The following is a 16,431-nucleotide window of genomic DNA, read 5'->3' on the forward strand; positions in this document are numbered from 1 at the left end:
AACCAAATCAGTTATTCCATGATTCTATGATTTGAGTGCTCCTTGATTTTTAACATGTTATTTCCCTCGATTTAAGTTGTTGTACCGCTTTTGTACTTTGCTGTCCCGGCGAGGTTCAGCTCGGGAAGGTGGCCAGGAGCATCCAGCGAGCTACTGCATCCCACCAGCCCCTCAGCCCCCAGTGACCCCAGCCCCAGCACGGCGGGACAGAGGCGGCCGTCTCTCCAGAGGCCACAGGCCGTCACCATCCCTCGGGATGGCGAAGCCCCGCTCCTAAGGGGTTCGCAAGCATCTCTCCGGGGTCCCCCGGGGATATTTCGGCCCCAGCAGCGGGGGCGGCCGGCGGGAAGCTCCTCCCTGGGGGTGTAGCACAGGAAGGGGTGGCGGGGCGGGGGAGTCGCGGAACTCGCTGCGAGCCGGCGGAGTGCCGCTGCCCGCCGTACTATGCGTGTGTCTTGTGTTACAGCCATGCTGCACATCGGCGGCCAGAGCGAGGGGCGCGGGGAGGAAAAGGCTGTTTACACAGACTGCAAACCGCCCGGGGAATAGTGCGGGAGAGGAAGTGAGCCGGGCCGCTGTCTGACTGCCCCGGCTTCCTGCTCGCTCCCTTCACGGGCAGGCTCACACACACACACACACACACACACCGGCCCAGGGGGAAAAAAAAAAAAAGGAAAAAGGGAAAACAAAATCAGGATCTCATTACTAGAGCAACAGAGAGCCTGCAGAAGACTGTCAGCATGGAGAACCAGGGGATTTTACTCAGCTCCCTCTAGACTTCCAGGAGAGAAGGGAAAAGTCCCCCAGCCGCTGGGTAGGTACAAGTGCCGCTGCGCCCGCCCGGGTCCCGCGAAGTTTCGGGGGCTGCGGCAGGAGGAGGGGAGGCCGGCGGTGCTGCGGGGCCGCGCTCCGCTCGCTGAGGGTGGCAGCGGGGACACCCGCGGAGGGAGGTGAGGCTGCCGGCACCGCGGGGAGGGGGCGCGGAGCCCCGCTCGGGGCCGGGGAGCCCAGGGGTCCTGCCCCGGGGTCGGGCCCGGGCAGCGCGGCCGTTCCGAGGCAGGGGGCGGGATGCCCCAGGAGGCTCCCGCCGCCACAGGGGCCCCGCCGCCGTGGAGGGTTTCCCCGGGGCCCTGCCGTCCCCCGGGAGCTGCGGGTGCAGGTGAGGGGACGGTCCGTGTGTGTGTGTGTGTGTATGGGGGGGGATGCGGGGCAAGGAGCCGGGCCGTGGGGAGGGGCAGGGCCGGCAGGGAGGTGCCGGGGGTCGCCACGGGGGAGCCCCGGGACCCCGCGCCGGCCGCAGCCCCTCGGCGGTGCCGGGACGCGTGGTGTGCCCGGGACGTGTGGTGTGCCCTCCCGGCGGTGCCGCGGGGCTGCCCCGTCCCGGCGGGTCCCGGTCCCGGTCCCGGTCCCGGTCCCGGCGTGCGGGGCCCGCCCGGTGCCTGTCAGGGGTCCCGGCAGCGCTGCGGGGCCGAGCGGGGCGCGGGGGGAGGGACGGGAAGGCTCCTGCAGAAACTGCAGAAGGGGCTTTAAAAAAGGGAAAGAAAAAAAAAAAGTGTCGGGAGAGTTTCTGGCTTGTCTGGAAACAGCAAGACTAATTGCCATGCGCTTCCGGTTTGAAACTGGCAGCAGACAACATCTTGAAAATGAGTCACTGCAGCTCACAAAGAAACTCTGTGGTTTTCTCCCTCTCAGGTTTATGTATTTGCTCCTTTTTACAGTTTCCTTTGTAGTCTTCTGCCTTCTCCCCGGGCCTCCCCCCACCCGCCTTTCTTAGCCACCCCCTGCCCCAGACCCCCTTGGCCGACGTGGATAGTTTCCACCAACAACTGAAAAAAAAAGAAAAACATTAAAAAAAAAAAAAACAAAAAAGAGAGAGAGAGAGGGAGAAAGGGAGAGAAAGTGGAGAGTTGTTGTTGGATCTGGCTTTGCTGAAGGTTAGAGGGACTCTGATGCTGCAGGGGGAAAAAGTTCCCTGAATTTTCCACTGGCTGCAGGAAGAGAGCCCATTTAGTCATGGCTAAGTAATGTCTGCACACACACCAACTAATCTCATTAGGAGTTTCCGTTCCCTAACACAGGAGGGTTTTGTGAAGCCCTGTCAGCCTTTCTAACGCTGCAGTTGAAAGGGAGACAAGTTACATCTTTATTTACTTAGGAGTGTAGTGCTGTGACAATTTTATATAATGCAGCATCTTTTGGGTCATGAGGATTACAAAAGTCAATCATTGCATTTCATTTCAAGCCGAAAGTCGTGATTCATCTCGTATTTTGCTCGTACAGACTTTTCAATTATTTCAGATTAATTTATGCATAAATATTTCCATAGGGTGAAGCAGACAAACGGGGTAGCAAGATGTCTGTGTTATGCATGCAGACATGTTCTATGCATGTCTGCAATTGCATGTAATTGCAAAGTTAATGGACTTTTGAGCCAGGATACTGAAGTGATGGCCGTGTTTGAAAAACATATTCACCCACATAGCCTTCCCCTATTGGTACTTTACATATGTAGTTTTCAAGTGATTTTGTGCACACCAGTTTTGATTTTGTGGTTTGTGTAATTACTTCATGATGATTTGCTTTCATAATGGACATAAAAGAAGTCTGTGTTCAGAATTACAAAGATTTCTGCCCTTCCCCACCAATCTTTAAATTAGGAGTAACAACTTTTTGTGGAAAAAAAAAAAAGTCTGGAGCAAACAAAGAAAATGGATTCTTGCTTGCAAGTGGATTTTAGCTAAGGGAAATGTCAATAAATGTGAACAGAATGGTATGCATTAGGAAGTTACACTTTGCTACTTACTTGAATTATCATGTGATAGCATTAAAATAATTTGCAAATATTATGCAAAAAAATAGTGCTTGCAGTATACCACGTGTTTATCTCTGAGGATCTGCTGTGTTTCCTGCACTTCCTATGTCCCAGTGGCACAGAAAAGTTCTTCATTAACATCACAGAGGACTTCTATTAGTGGATTAGTGACACAGTCTCTAGACACAGATGTCTCTCGATTTTCTAGCTGGGCAGTGAAGAATTTTTAGAATAGTGTACAAACCAGACAATGCCTAATCTCTGTCTCAATCAAATGCAGCCATCAGGAAGCAAGGGATTATTTTTCAGTTTTGGAAGTTTATTTCTTTTGTAAAATTCTCAGTTTTAGAGAAGGAAGTGCAATACTGGACATAGTGTTCAAAAACCTGATAAATATGTTATGGAGCAGTTAGTGTGGTGTACAACACCAAAACTTAATGAGGAGTATTTCCTGGCTCTTACTATCTCTCTCTGAAATATGGACATTAAACTGTTCACTTATTGCAGTAAATACTGCTGGAATTTCAGTGTGCTGTCTACTGAATCAGAACAGATGAAGCGCACATGTCCATACATACATACATACATACATATATATATGTAGTCTATCCACATTATATATATATTGTATGTTTTGTTTGTTTAAGTGTAAAACATGGTGTCTCGATGTCCTCAGGAAAACAGATGTAGTAGTAGTGTACTTTGTGTTGTGTGTTCTGTAAATTTGAAAGACTGAATGAAAAGTAATCCATAGATGTGTTAAAAATATAACAGTTCTGTCTGGAATAGAAAAAAAATCCCAATATCATGCATGATAGTTTCCATTCAAATAATAAAGAAGTATTAAATGTGTTTTTATTGTAAATGTAATTTTATTCTTCACCTGTCTAAAAATGTATAAAAGGAGTATATATTGTCTGCTAAGTGTTACAATCATTGCTAACATCTTGAGTTTTCCAAATCTACTCTGTGAGTTGTTCCTAAAAAGAAAAAGCCCACAGGCTTATATCCTTTCTGATATCACTGACTCCACCTAGATGCAAAAGCTGAAATAAGCAATCCAGTCTCAAGGGAGAAACTCAGCTACAGCCTTCCTTGTAACTGTTTATAACACCATGCACATGGACACTTTTATATGTAGAAACAAAAGTGTATTTTGTTTTATTCATTAGGCTTCTCAGTGCTTACTGATTCACAGTGGTTCTTTGCTCCTGTTACTTAATGTTATTTCATTAAACTTAAGCCATGGAAAGAAATCAAGTGCATCACTCCAAAGACTGAAGTATTTCCCCTTTGCTGTGCAGAAAATCCAGTTATGTAAACTTTGCCTTCTTATTGTAATGCTCTTTTTGGGATGGAGGTATTCTTATGACAGAGTTATTCTTAGGGGCAGCTATTATTGGTCAAGTGAAGACAAATATTGACCAAAAACTGATTCTGAAAGACTTAGCACAGAATGAAAGTCAGTTTCACCAAGGTGCATGGAGCTTGCTCTGAGGCTCATATGTTTACATGAAGGAAGGTAGCTACATGCAACAGGGACATGGAAGTCCATGAGCTGTACAGAAAATACAAATCTTAGCCTTGGGAATGCAATCACATGACAACATGTTGCTTCAGAAGAAATAAATAGGTATGAAAATAAACAGACATTTGGCTACTAAAGATAAGGGAGCCTGGAAGAAGGGTGGGAGCACCAACACGTAGTTACTTGTGATGCATGTATTTATAAAAAATGATTTTAACTAATGTGTTTTGGGGACATCATATAAAATTTGTAAGTTCATGTAGTTACCCTTATCTCTCTGAGTGGTTCTCTCTAGCCATAATGCTAAATAATCTAAGATAGTAAAGAACTGATAAATTAGCTAGTACTTCCCATAAAGATAGGGCAGGCTGGACTCCTTTGTGCAATGAGGTGATTCATCAGTCCGTGGCTTTCTTCTGGTGGAGGTGGCTCCAGTGCACGGCACGCCTGGATGCTGCTGCTGGAATCCATGGTGGGGCTGTGGCACTGATGATAGGACAGTTATCCTGGGCCGGTTTCACAGAGCACTGCTGGTTTTGAGCTGCTGCTGTCTGTGCTTGGTAACCACACCCAATGGCTCATGCCACAGGCTGTCACTGACGGGCCTGTGAAAGTCGTGTTGTGCTGTGTGTCCCTGGATGGATTCACCCTGGCTTTCTCCTTGGTGTTTCCCACAACAGGGAATCTCACTGTCATTACACAGATGTTTGCTTCATCTGTGCCTTGTTAAATGAATCAATGAGTATTCTGGAGGCTGCTGAGGGCTCTTGAAAGACCAAATATTTCTGCTCTCATGTTGAAATATTTTGATGAATAATGAGTGATTAGAGATTTAGTCATGATTTTGAGGAGAATGTCAAGGTGTAGGCGCAGGATGTCCAGCTCACTGCACCACAGAATACAAGGCTGAATGGATGGAGACAAAGCAGATGAAGCACAAAGTGCCTCTCATCTGTGCACTTCACAAAAAGAAATTAATCTTTGTCCTTCCAACTTTCTTTAACGCATTGTGATTTTATGTGCCAGTAATTGTATCAGATTTCAGGTTCTTAAGGGTTTGTTGTTAAGAGTGTGGTTGAGATTTTAATTCTAAAGCTCTTTGAAGGAGACTTGCTGCTTTTCTAAATGCAAGAACTAAAGAAAACACCTGCCAATAAGCATTACTACAAAAATATCACAAAGGCACTACTTGCCAGCTAATTCAATGCCAGTTAATAACTGTGTAGTCAGTTCTGCATTTTAATTTTTTTATTAATACTGTGGTAGTTTTTTTGCACTACCAAGATGTACCCTGGAGCTGTCGATCTGCTCAATAGGTGCAATTCCTGAGCAGTATCTCATATTATACCAGACAACTAAATATTTAAGTAATATTTAAAAGTTATATTGCAATTAAGAATATAGGAGGTCAATTTTGCCATGCCCTAGGCAGGTACAACTCAGCAGAAAATGATAGTGCTTTTTTTACTGTTACAGGGTTCTCAACACCATGTCTGATTTTGGGCTGCTTGCTCAAGTATCATTGCTGTGGTTGTCTACAGCAGTGGGGTTTGTCCTTCACGTATCTGTGGATCCAGAATTGTTTTTGAGCAGTTGTGCCCACAGTAGTGGTGCTGCAGTGCTTCTGCCTCACTGTCAGCAGGAAGGTCCTCTCACCCCTGCATGCTTGGGCCAAGTGTTGAAAACTGTTCCACTGCATGATGACAGTTACTGACACAATACCCATGGACTTCTAAGATAAATATCAATCTGCTATAAGTAAAGAAAGGTTTTTGAAGACTATAGTGTATGATCTGTCTACATCTGTGCAGTTAGATACAGCTCAGGATCTTCAGGACAAGAGTCTCTGTAGGAAGCCACAAACTTACTTTGTTTTGATCTTTTAAAGCACTTAGGCATGTATTTACTTTAGAGTGTGTCAGCACTTCTGTTAATGCACTGACACTGGCTGCATGTTAAATGTTACTGAGGCACTGTAGTGGCTCTTGCCTGCTCTGTGAGGGGTCCTCCTAGTCTTCCACAGCTCTAAATTTTGCAGTTCCAGGATGTTCTAAGTGTATGAATGATGCTGCCCATTCCATGGCTTTCCCCAGACCCATTTCAGAAAGTAATTTCAGTCATGTCTGTGTCTTACCTATTTACTACCCAATATTTGAAGATTCAGAATATAACTTGGATGATCTTTGCAAATACTACTTTACTGCATGTTAATGTGTTTTGGGTCTTTTGCAAGCAATCCTGTCTTAGTTTTTTGAGCTTTAAAGTATACAATTTTCTTATCTTGTGGCTCCTAAATTGAAGATCATTTGATGTACTATGAGGGGAAAACTCATGTCTGACACATTGTCTTTTATTTTTAACTTATTAAATTATGTAATGAATAATACGTAACTTTTGTGATTATCACCAATCATGTAAAATTGGTAAAAGCTTTCTAGGCTCTAACCTAAGTATTAAGTCCTAAGTTCCATTAATACTATTTTACACAGTGGCTCTTTTTCTGAAAACATTAGTGAACAAGCAAAAATGTTTGTGTAAAACATGCTTTTGCAGTTGGACACAAAAGAGTAGACTTGGATTATATCCTTCATCTAAAGAATCTAAATGTTTTTAATCAAATATCCTTCTATAAGTTTCCCATCCTTATTTTGCAACACAGCTGATAGTTCATCTGGAAAACAGATTTTTATTCCACATCCATTTGCCTCTAATGTGGTGACAGCACCTCTTTACTATGTCTCTGTATATTTATTCTTTTTTGTTGTTTTTTTAAAATGAAAATTGATCAGATGTGTTTCAGTTTAGGCTTTTTGAGAAGGATGCTAATGTCTGCTGTTGTTTTAAAATGTTTATATTGTGGCAGTGTTGAGTGGCCTTTGCTGTATCAAGTCACAATACAGCACAAACAAAAAATTTATAGACTAAAGTACCACCATTATCTCTTCCCAGCAATTAACAGTAATTCACGTGAAGAAACAATCTTTAAAAAACATCTAGAAAATAAGAACAAGTTCCTTTTGCAGCTCAGTTAGTGAAATGTGGAGAAAGTTGACTACCATCAGAGATACTCTTCCAAGCTGCACTAACATAGCTGAGATGGGAATGTGGGTTTAGATTCTGGATATAGACCTCTGTGAAGTCTGGTGACTCAGAGCAGACTCAGAGCAAGTGGTGTGTGTGGTCAGTTTAGCAAACTGCGAGTGTGGAATAGGGCTGGCATAGAAAGCATGACTGCAACACTCCTCCAGTACTGCCACTTCAGTGCTGAGGCTCAGAGATAAAAACCCTGACACAACAGAGCAGATTGATTCCCTGGGAGCAGGGCACAATAATGCTGACTGTGCAGTCTCATCCAAGTTGAGGAGAGGGAACAGAGTCTTTGCATTTTATTTAAATGTGTAATTTGATACAGAATTCAGGATACAAGTCAAAACAGTGGCTGTTACGTGTCCTGAGAAGCAGGGACACTGACAAACCAGTTGGTGCATTGATGTCACTTCTACACATGTGCAATCTGAGCATTCTGTTAAACAGCAAGGTTTGCTGTAATAATTGAAATAGTGTCTCGTCTGTCTCTCATTCATAGATTGCAGCAGCTGTGGGAATTAGTTTAAGCACACAGGACACAGTACAGGAGGATGACAACCAGATTTTCTCCTGGCTGAAATCTTATGTATTCTTTGATACATTCTGTGGGGTATTCCAGTGTTTAAGGAATCAAGTTAGGTGAAACATGTAGGTGTAGCCTGCACGTATTTGTTGGTGTAGTAGGCAAGTGAATAATGTCAGAAGATTAAAATATTTTAGTTGTGTTTTGGTTTAGCTTAGTGCGTGATAAACACACATATCGGAACTTGATTAGCACTGAGAAGAATAGGAGATCTTTGAGATTTTTAGATGTAAGAATAATTCTTAATTAATGTTTTTACTATGAGATAATAAAAATACAGACCTCGACTGTGACTAGTTGCTCATTTTTTATGGCTAAGGAACTTAAACTGTGGCTTGTGCTCCAAAAACTACAGAAATAGAGCTAATATTTGGGAAGAAACTGTCCAGGTTAAATGATTCCATATTTGTAGGTATCATTTGCTGAACTGTGACACCACTTTTGGTATAATGCTATAACTGACTCCCCTTGCAGCATGACAATATGCAGGTAAGCCTGAACATTATGTAATAGTTCAATGGCTCGTTTTGCTAATCCAGCAAATTCTAAAAATCCAGTTTGCATGGTAAGGCAAGTCTGACTACCAGTCTAAGCAACGATGATCTTGCTGTGCTTCAGATTTCATGAAAATTGCCAGCCACCCTGGTTTTCCTTAACAGAACTCCAAGGACTATTTCCTGTACCTTTGGCCAGGTTCTGCTCTGCTCACAGTATGAAAAAGACCTGTTTTTTTAATCTGAGTTTTGGTGTAGGAAAAAGCAGTGTCAAGGGCACGAGTAGTTTAAACATCTGAATCTGAAATGTATTAAAGCAGCTTTTGAGACACCAGATAGTAAGAGTATACCATTTAAAACATTAGAGCCACTACACAAGGTCTGTTGTTGCAAAATTGAAAATTTTAATACTTCATTTAAAGAAGGGAGTACAGATAAAGCATTTATATTTGGGAGTAATCATCACTTGATATATTAAGCAAACTTTCAGAATAGCCACTGTTTCTGGAGGTTGGAACCTCTGCTCTCTTTAGCTCTGAGAACATCAGAAATTTTATATAGGATAGTCAAGTAATCATGATCTGCGTCCTACTGATGCCGACAAAAATATAAGAGGAAGTCATATGGGAAAAATAAACATATAGGACTAGTTTTGAAAACAGGAGTCCCTCAGATTGCAGCTTAGCATGTTGCCAGCATGCCACAGATGTGCACCACATGAGCAGACAGAAAGCAGTGTGAGGAGTCTGCACTCATTTTATGTCTGTCCCATGGTGAAGGGTTGGAGCCATTACAAATTTATGTAGTTTTGTTTATGACTAGCTTTAGAAATAGTTGAGCAGGTTATTTTTTAAACCTTCACAGGGAAGCAACTAACCATTTCCCCTGCTGCTAAAGGCTTTTACTCCAGTGGGATTAAAACTGTTTCTTGAACTGCATCCTTAGAGCAAATGTGAAAACACTCATGTTGTAGAGGTGGTGTCATCACACCTCTGCTTGGCAGTCAACCAGTCCTTTGTTGTACTAGTTTGGAGATTGCAGAACTTTCTTCCTTTGGACATCTGCCTCCGCTTTTCTTTGACTTAGGTAAAAAAATTAAAACCTGCAAACACTGTATTATCAAATGGACCTACTTGAAGCACTACTGGACATATGTGTGAGTGCTTTCTTCTCTAGTGGAACTAGATGTTATCCCTTAATATTTTGCGAGATCTTGGTGCTGTCTCTTTTGTGTTGCTCTTAACCACAGGAGTCTGTTTATTTTTTTTAAACGTGCTGGGACATGACAGTGGGTATTCTTGCTTGAGAAGGAGACCTTGTAAATTTCTAGTGTAAATAATCTTTTAAATTAGAATTTAAAGTAAAAAGACCACTGTTATGCCAGGGTAGCAGAGTAGTCATACCTTGTATGACTCATGACTCTGTTAAGTACATCATCCAGCAAAACCGTCTGTGTTTTTTTGGAACATCCTTAAACCAGTCTGTGTTTGTGTGGCAATATTACTGTAGCTCTGCAGTAAATCGGAACTTGTGTGCTGGGGCACCCCTGTGGCTTTCTCTAATGTTTCCACTGGGTGGTGCTGCAGGAATTCCTTTTTTTTTTTTTAATTTTTTTTTTCACTTGAATCTGCATTTCCCAGAAAGACGCCTCTAAAATATAATAGGAGGAAGTCCTGATTTAGAAAGTTTTTGCAGTTTCAACACAATGGAAGGACTTGGAGGATGCTCTGACAGGAAATGTCCTGGTTGCTGGATGTGGAAAAATTACCAGCATTCTGTATCATACACTCAGTTGATTCCCTAAAGAGTCCTGGGTATGGATTGTACCACAAGTTTGATTTATTACCTTTAATAGAGAAAGTTCTGCACCAGATGAAACCAGGTATATTTACACACTTAGTTGAGAGCTTATTTTTTCAAGCCAAATTAAATTAGTGGTAAGAACTCCTTTGATGAATATTTGAAAACTTTCTGAGTAAACAAACTGATATTTGTTTTTTCTCTTTTCTGGCAGAATCACTCACTCCTCACCAACCACATCCTATTTATCACCCTTGAAGCATCTCTGTTGAGAAATAAAGGATTAGGACTGACTCAGCTTTTTTTTTCAAATAGTTATGAGCAAACATTTGGGCAGGTTTGGCAATTGCCTTTAACCTCTCATGATATAGTCATAGTTACACAGATGAATTTTCAGTGAAAAATGTTATGGCTGACTAATTTTTAAATTATTTTAGGGAAGTTTCTTTTGTTAATCGACACTCTTGCTTCTGTAACTAAATGAAAAACAAGTGTACTTCAATTATTTAAAGAAACTAAAATGTAAAATAGAAAAATTGCCCTAGAGGATTTATAAGCTCTTCAGCTTTTCATATGGACATTCACTTTAGAACTGTGTTTGGGATGTATATAGACACTGCCTTATTTAATACTTTTCTCTCTGCATACTCTTTGATATTTTATATAGCATTGAATTTATATACAGAATTGTTTTGGTAATTTGTAACTGTTTATTTTCTTAGTATTAATATACTTTAAAATTAATTTAGTTAAGCAAAAATCTCCATTTCTAGTGTTGAGAAATAGTGGTTAAAAAATAAGGGCAAAACTCACATTCTTGCACATGGTATTGCAGCAGTCACCTCAAGGGTTAAAATGAACCTGAGACACTTAGAAAAATAAAACCAGAGCTGCTATTACAAACTGGGACAGATGTAGGAGGCCAGGTTTCCTGTGGCCCATTTTCCAGTTTCCTGGCTGCAACCTGCAGAAATAAAGGAAGCCAAATGCTAACGTGAATGAGAAACTAACAATGCCCCACGTCAGGCTGCTCGGAGAAATGTGCTGGACACAATTAGGATACAAAAGCAGAAAATGGACGAACAGAAAATGTACACACGTTTTTCAGAGTAGTTGAAATGGTAAAAAAGCGCATCTGTTAGTGAGAAATGCTGTGTGCTTGCAAAAGCACACACGTGCCTGTAAGGGAAATAGAAGTGGAGGTGTGTGCCTGCTGTGATGGGGCATTCAAAAAGGAGCTGGACCTTTTGCAGCTGCTTTGGCTACAGAAGGGATCAGCAGTTTCTTCATATGCTAAGGGAAATTAATTTCCCTGCCTTGACTCAGCCTCTTAATCCTTTTCATGTACATGTCTGATGACCATTTTTCTGTGACTACTTATATGGCATTATGCTGGCCAATACCTTTTATGTCTTCCTGATTTAATTGGTCACCAGCTGTTTTTTTTCAGCCTCTGGGCACCTCAGCCAGCCCATCCCACTCAGCTGTCTCTCCTTTTCCCCAAGTCCCACGACCTGGTTTATAGCTCAGGCTCCCAGATGTTGTTCTTGCAGACTCTCTAAAGCAAAAGGGACTGGTTTTGATCCTAATGCCTGGAGGGATTCCTAGTTTCAGCCTTCAAGACTTGTTCATGTTGACTGTCCAGGATCAGTAGTTTCTCTCTATTTTATTTAGAAAGGCTGTAGGAAAGCTAACTTGGAGAAAAAATACAAGTAGGAAACCTGGACTACTTGGGAGAGCAGAGCAGTGTTACAGCTGTAACAGTTGTGTGGATGCTAAGGACTTCTGCAGAAGTCCTGAATTGCTACAGAGCTGTTTTCCAGCTTTTTGGCTTTCACATGTGGCTTTTCCTATGCAAGAGTCCTAGAAAACTTAATGGTTCAAGGACTATCCTGCTTATCTCATGGTTCATGTCATAAATCTTTCTGATATGGAGATTTTAGTTAGCTAGATTTGTCTCTGAGCCTCCTGGTTTTCTACCATTTTGAATTAAGATGCCTTGCTTACTTGTTTTATTTTGCCCAGGAGGTTAATAACTGTATTTTTGGATCTTAATGCCACCTTACTGGCTGACATTTTGTCACATGTAATTTCATATGTATTGTCTCCTTAAAAAAAAGAAAAAGCCTATGCAGCTCATCAGCACATATTTTATCACAACTATTTGTAGTGTAACTTGCATAATGTTTTCCTAGTGTTTTTTTCATGCTGGTTGAAGCCAGTCTTTGTATGCTGAAGGGAGAGAATTTGGCATGCAGGGCCTTGCCTAAGTGAGGAATTTGGGTAGACCTTTTACGGGAATATCATCTCTCAGGTCACTTTGCTCTATGGATGTCTGTCCATTTCCATGATCCTCCTCAGGGAGAGCTTATGGTGTTGACTCTGCTGGTGCTCCAAGTTTAGGCATTTCTGTTAGTCCCTCAGTTTGGTTGAAGTAGGAGCAGAATTATCAGCACAGATACTCTGATTTGCTGCCTTCTGGCATCAGACCTAAACTTAAAATTTGGTGTGTGGAGAGCATGTTGTATCACACTGATCATGCAGTTGCTAGGGTTTGTATGGGGGGAAGCACATTGCAAGGAATGTAAATTGCTAATGCAGATGGTGTCAGTGTGGTTCCCTGTCACAGCTGCCAGGGAAATGAATTTTCAGAAAACCCAGTCCTGAAATACCATTTTGCTGTCTAACACAGCATTTCCAAGTATAATTCCTTCTAACTGTGCCCATGATTATTTGCATCAGCAATAGTGGAAGTGATCACAAAGTAAAATTACTAGGTTATCTAGGTCAGGTCAAACTAGCAAATTTTGTTTCATGGCCTAGAAAGCATCTTTGACTATCAAATGAATTGTATAAATATTTAAAAAATGGTAAGATGGCAACATCAGATATGTCAGAGTTAATGGATTAAAAAATCGACTCTTTTGTCTGTATGAATTTTGATTAGGCTTTCCATGACACAGGATATATGTTTCTAACATAGCTTTTGTTTATCATTCTGTACCACTGAGATGCATCACTATCTAAATAAGGGGGGGTTTAAAACTATTTTTTTTTGCTAATCCATGTAATTCACTATGTGGTTCCATGTATTATTTATTGCCCTGCATTCAAATCTTGTACTGAGCACAGCAAGAGGAATATTTAAGAGGAATAAGAGGAATATTTATTATTACTATTTAGTATTAATAAAGACTTGAATGAAATCTGGTCACTGTAGGAAGTGACCACATTCTAACAACCCTGTCTGTCAGAGTAAGGCAAGACACTGAATTCCCTTTGAGTCTGTAAAAATTCAAAAGAATTAGAAAATAGATAAATGAAATAGAATGTTTTCTGAAGATCTCTTCACAGTCATAATTTATTATGACTTTTAATACAGGTACCAGATTTTTGGTTGAATTACATGTCTTCTAATAAATACATCTATTGTGATTCTTTTGCTTGACCACTCAAATGAGGCACAAGTTAAGCCCTGTGTGGCCATTCTGTCCTCCCAAGGGGACAATTAGTGCCTTGTGGAATCCAAAACACTTCCCATGGAGAAAGGCAGGTTAATGCTTCCGTTGGCCTGTTTGGAAATGAAATATTTTGTATCAGTTAAAAAATCCTGTCACTGCAGAATCTTAGATTTTTACTATTGTTGTGGGCAGAATAGGAATTTGCCATGGGCAGAATGGGAGCTTCAGACAAAGTTTATTAGAGAAGCTTTCCCTCTGAGTCACAGGGTGCAGAAGAGACCCCTTTGATTTCCAAACTCCTTCTCAGAGAGGAGTCCAGGCAGAACATCCTGCTACAACTATTCCTCTGCAAATCCCATTTTACAGAATGGAAATGAGATTAACACCAGTTTACTAAATTCAAGAAATCTGAGATTTTCCTTCACCACATATACTTAGACCAAGCTTTCTGTTATAGGTCGTTACAGCTGTGAATGTTCAGTGTGAATGTTCAGACCTGAACACCTCCAGTTTGGTGGTTAGAAGAGCAGGACCATACAATTAATGATCAGCTGAAAATGGAATTAGCATGATTTGCCTCATGCAGGAATCATATGTACAGTTGCTGTATGAGCAATATGGGAAGCTTTATACAGGAACGCAGTGGCAGATGGAGGGATGAAGCACAATGCAGCATTGAGCTGTTTTAATCTCATTTCTGTAGGGGCAGACTTGGGTCATACCAGTAGAAGATTTATGCATATACCAACTGAGCACATTGATGCTGAAGTCTGAGGTACAGGGATCCTCTATAAAATCTGTTCAGAGCCACAGACTTGGGAGAGTTGATGGTCAGGCAAGGCAGGGTTGTGAGGAGCTGCCTAAATCTAATCCCACCACAGCCGTCTGCCCTGGGTCCAGCACCTGAAGTGACCCCCAGACTTTATCCATGGATCTCAGCTGGAATAACTTCCAAAAAGGTGGCAGTAACCTCTTATGCAGTAACCCGATGGGAGTCACCTCTCCTTGCTCACTGGCACATGCAGTTTGTGCAGTGAGGATTCCTGTAGGATTCTCTCGCCCAGGTTTGTGCTGTTCATGCATTTTACATTGTGCCTGTGGCTGAGTCACCTTGAGTGCCACACTCAGGAGATAAAATAGAATCGAAAATTGTTTACATTTTACAGATGATAAGCATCAGAAAACAGGTTCATCATGGGAAGAATAGTACAAAGTTACCTGTAATTGCCCTGTGAGTTTTCACGGGCAGAGGTGATTGGGGATGGAGCAAGCTGCAGTAAAATGTTTCTTGCTTTGAGTTCAGTTCTGCCCCACCTCTCTTCAGAGCCACGATGGCTGATCTTGTAGTTTAAGATCTGGATAAGAGAACTGTGTCTCTGAGGCATTACACTCTTTGGGTGATGATATGGTGGTGAAGTTGGTATTGGCACTTCTATAATTCCCATCCCTCTTTACTTTCCTCAGCTGAAATTCTGCTAACAGGTCTTTGTGGCATGTGACACATTTTAGTACAATTTTGAAGAAAGATATTTATACGTTACTTAGAATTTTCCAGAGCAACAAAAGTTCTGTTTGTGATTGCTTGTTAGGAAGAGTTGTATGATGCAAGTTGAAACTATGCAGGGTATGGCTGCAAAATACGTGATGTACAGAAAATAGGATTATTTAAGAGGAATATGATGGTGTATAAATACACCTCTTTAACAAAGTAGATTGCAAAACTTACAAGTATTAGAAAATATATACACATATGATGTATATCTGTACATTTATGATACCAGATTAATAGGGACACGTTATTATCTTTGAAGCTGTAGATAAATAATGTGTTAAAGATGCTAGTATCTGCAAAGAGGGTGTAGTTTAAAGGAACTTTTAAAGGCTTTAGAGTGAGCAACTGTCAGGTTGCTAGGTATTTAATCCTAGCTATGAATGTTTTTTCTTGCCTTATTCTGTGTGGAAAAGGATTTGTATAAAATGGCAATGCAGCAAATGCAAACGTTTGAAAGTGCCAAACCTTCCATATAGGCTGTTCTGTTTCCAGGATCCCTGATAGTCTGAGGAGCCTCAAATGACCTTTAAAAGTGCTGCATAGTTACGGTGTCACTCAGCTGGGCATCACTAGTTTTGTATTTGTCACTCAGCCATTAGAAAAATGAGGATTTTGAAAAGATAGTAAAATTCTGCCTTGTTTGGCCAGCGTATTTAGAAATTACTTAAAACCCAAAACATAGCTCCAAATCCTGTTTTTCCACGAAACTATTGACGGCGTTCTGTAGTATCGTTAACGTGCTTTTCCACTAGTGAAGCTCATGCGATTTGTTTTCCTTTCTGCCTCCTGGACGGTGGTTTCCTTCCTGCCGGGGCAGAGGCGGAGAGGCAGCTGTTCCCGCAGCCTCCGCTGCCCTGTGCCGGCCGGGATAGCTGGAAGTCTTGTGCCCTCTGGTGGTACGCAGGTCCAGGGAAGCGGCAGGCAGCAAGCCTGCCATCCTGTCCCTGTCATCTGCCAAACAGCAATTTACTGGGGAACAGAATGAACGAGCGCACTCTCAGGTAGCCATTAGCCCCATTAGCACCACAGTCAATTAATCGGTGTGACATAACATATCCAAGTTAAGAATCAGAAGAGACCAAGAAAAAATTATTTGATCCAGTGTTAACATGCT

General features: G+C 41.7%; 1 protein-coding gene across 2 annotated transcripts in view; it reads left to right on the forward strand.

Moving 5' to 3' along the window:
• The first annotated feature begins 390 nt into the window (after nucleotides 1–390).
• Nucleotides 391–16,431, forward strand: part of ELK3 (ETS transcription factor ELK3) — a 35,324-nt gene continuing 19,283 nt past the window's right edge. For both annotated transcript variants that reach the window (XM_079303545.1, XM_079303546.1), the window contains exon 1: nucleotides 391–814. The gene's annotated coding sequence lies outside the window, so the exon portion shown is untranslated. The remainder of the gene's footprint in view (nucleotides 815–16,431) is intronic.

The sequence above is a fragment of the Erithacus rubecula genome, assembly GCF_903797595.1.
Source record: "Erithacus rubecula genome assembly, chromosome: 4".
Lineage (NCBI taxonomy): Eukaryota > Metazoa > Chordata > Aves > Passeriformes > Muscicapidae > Erithacus > Erithacus rubecula.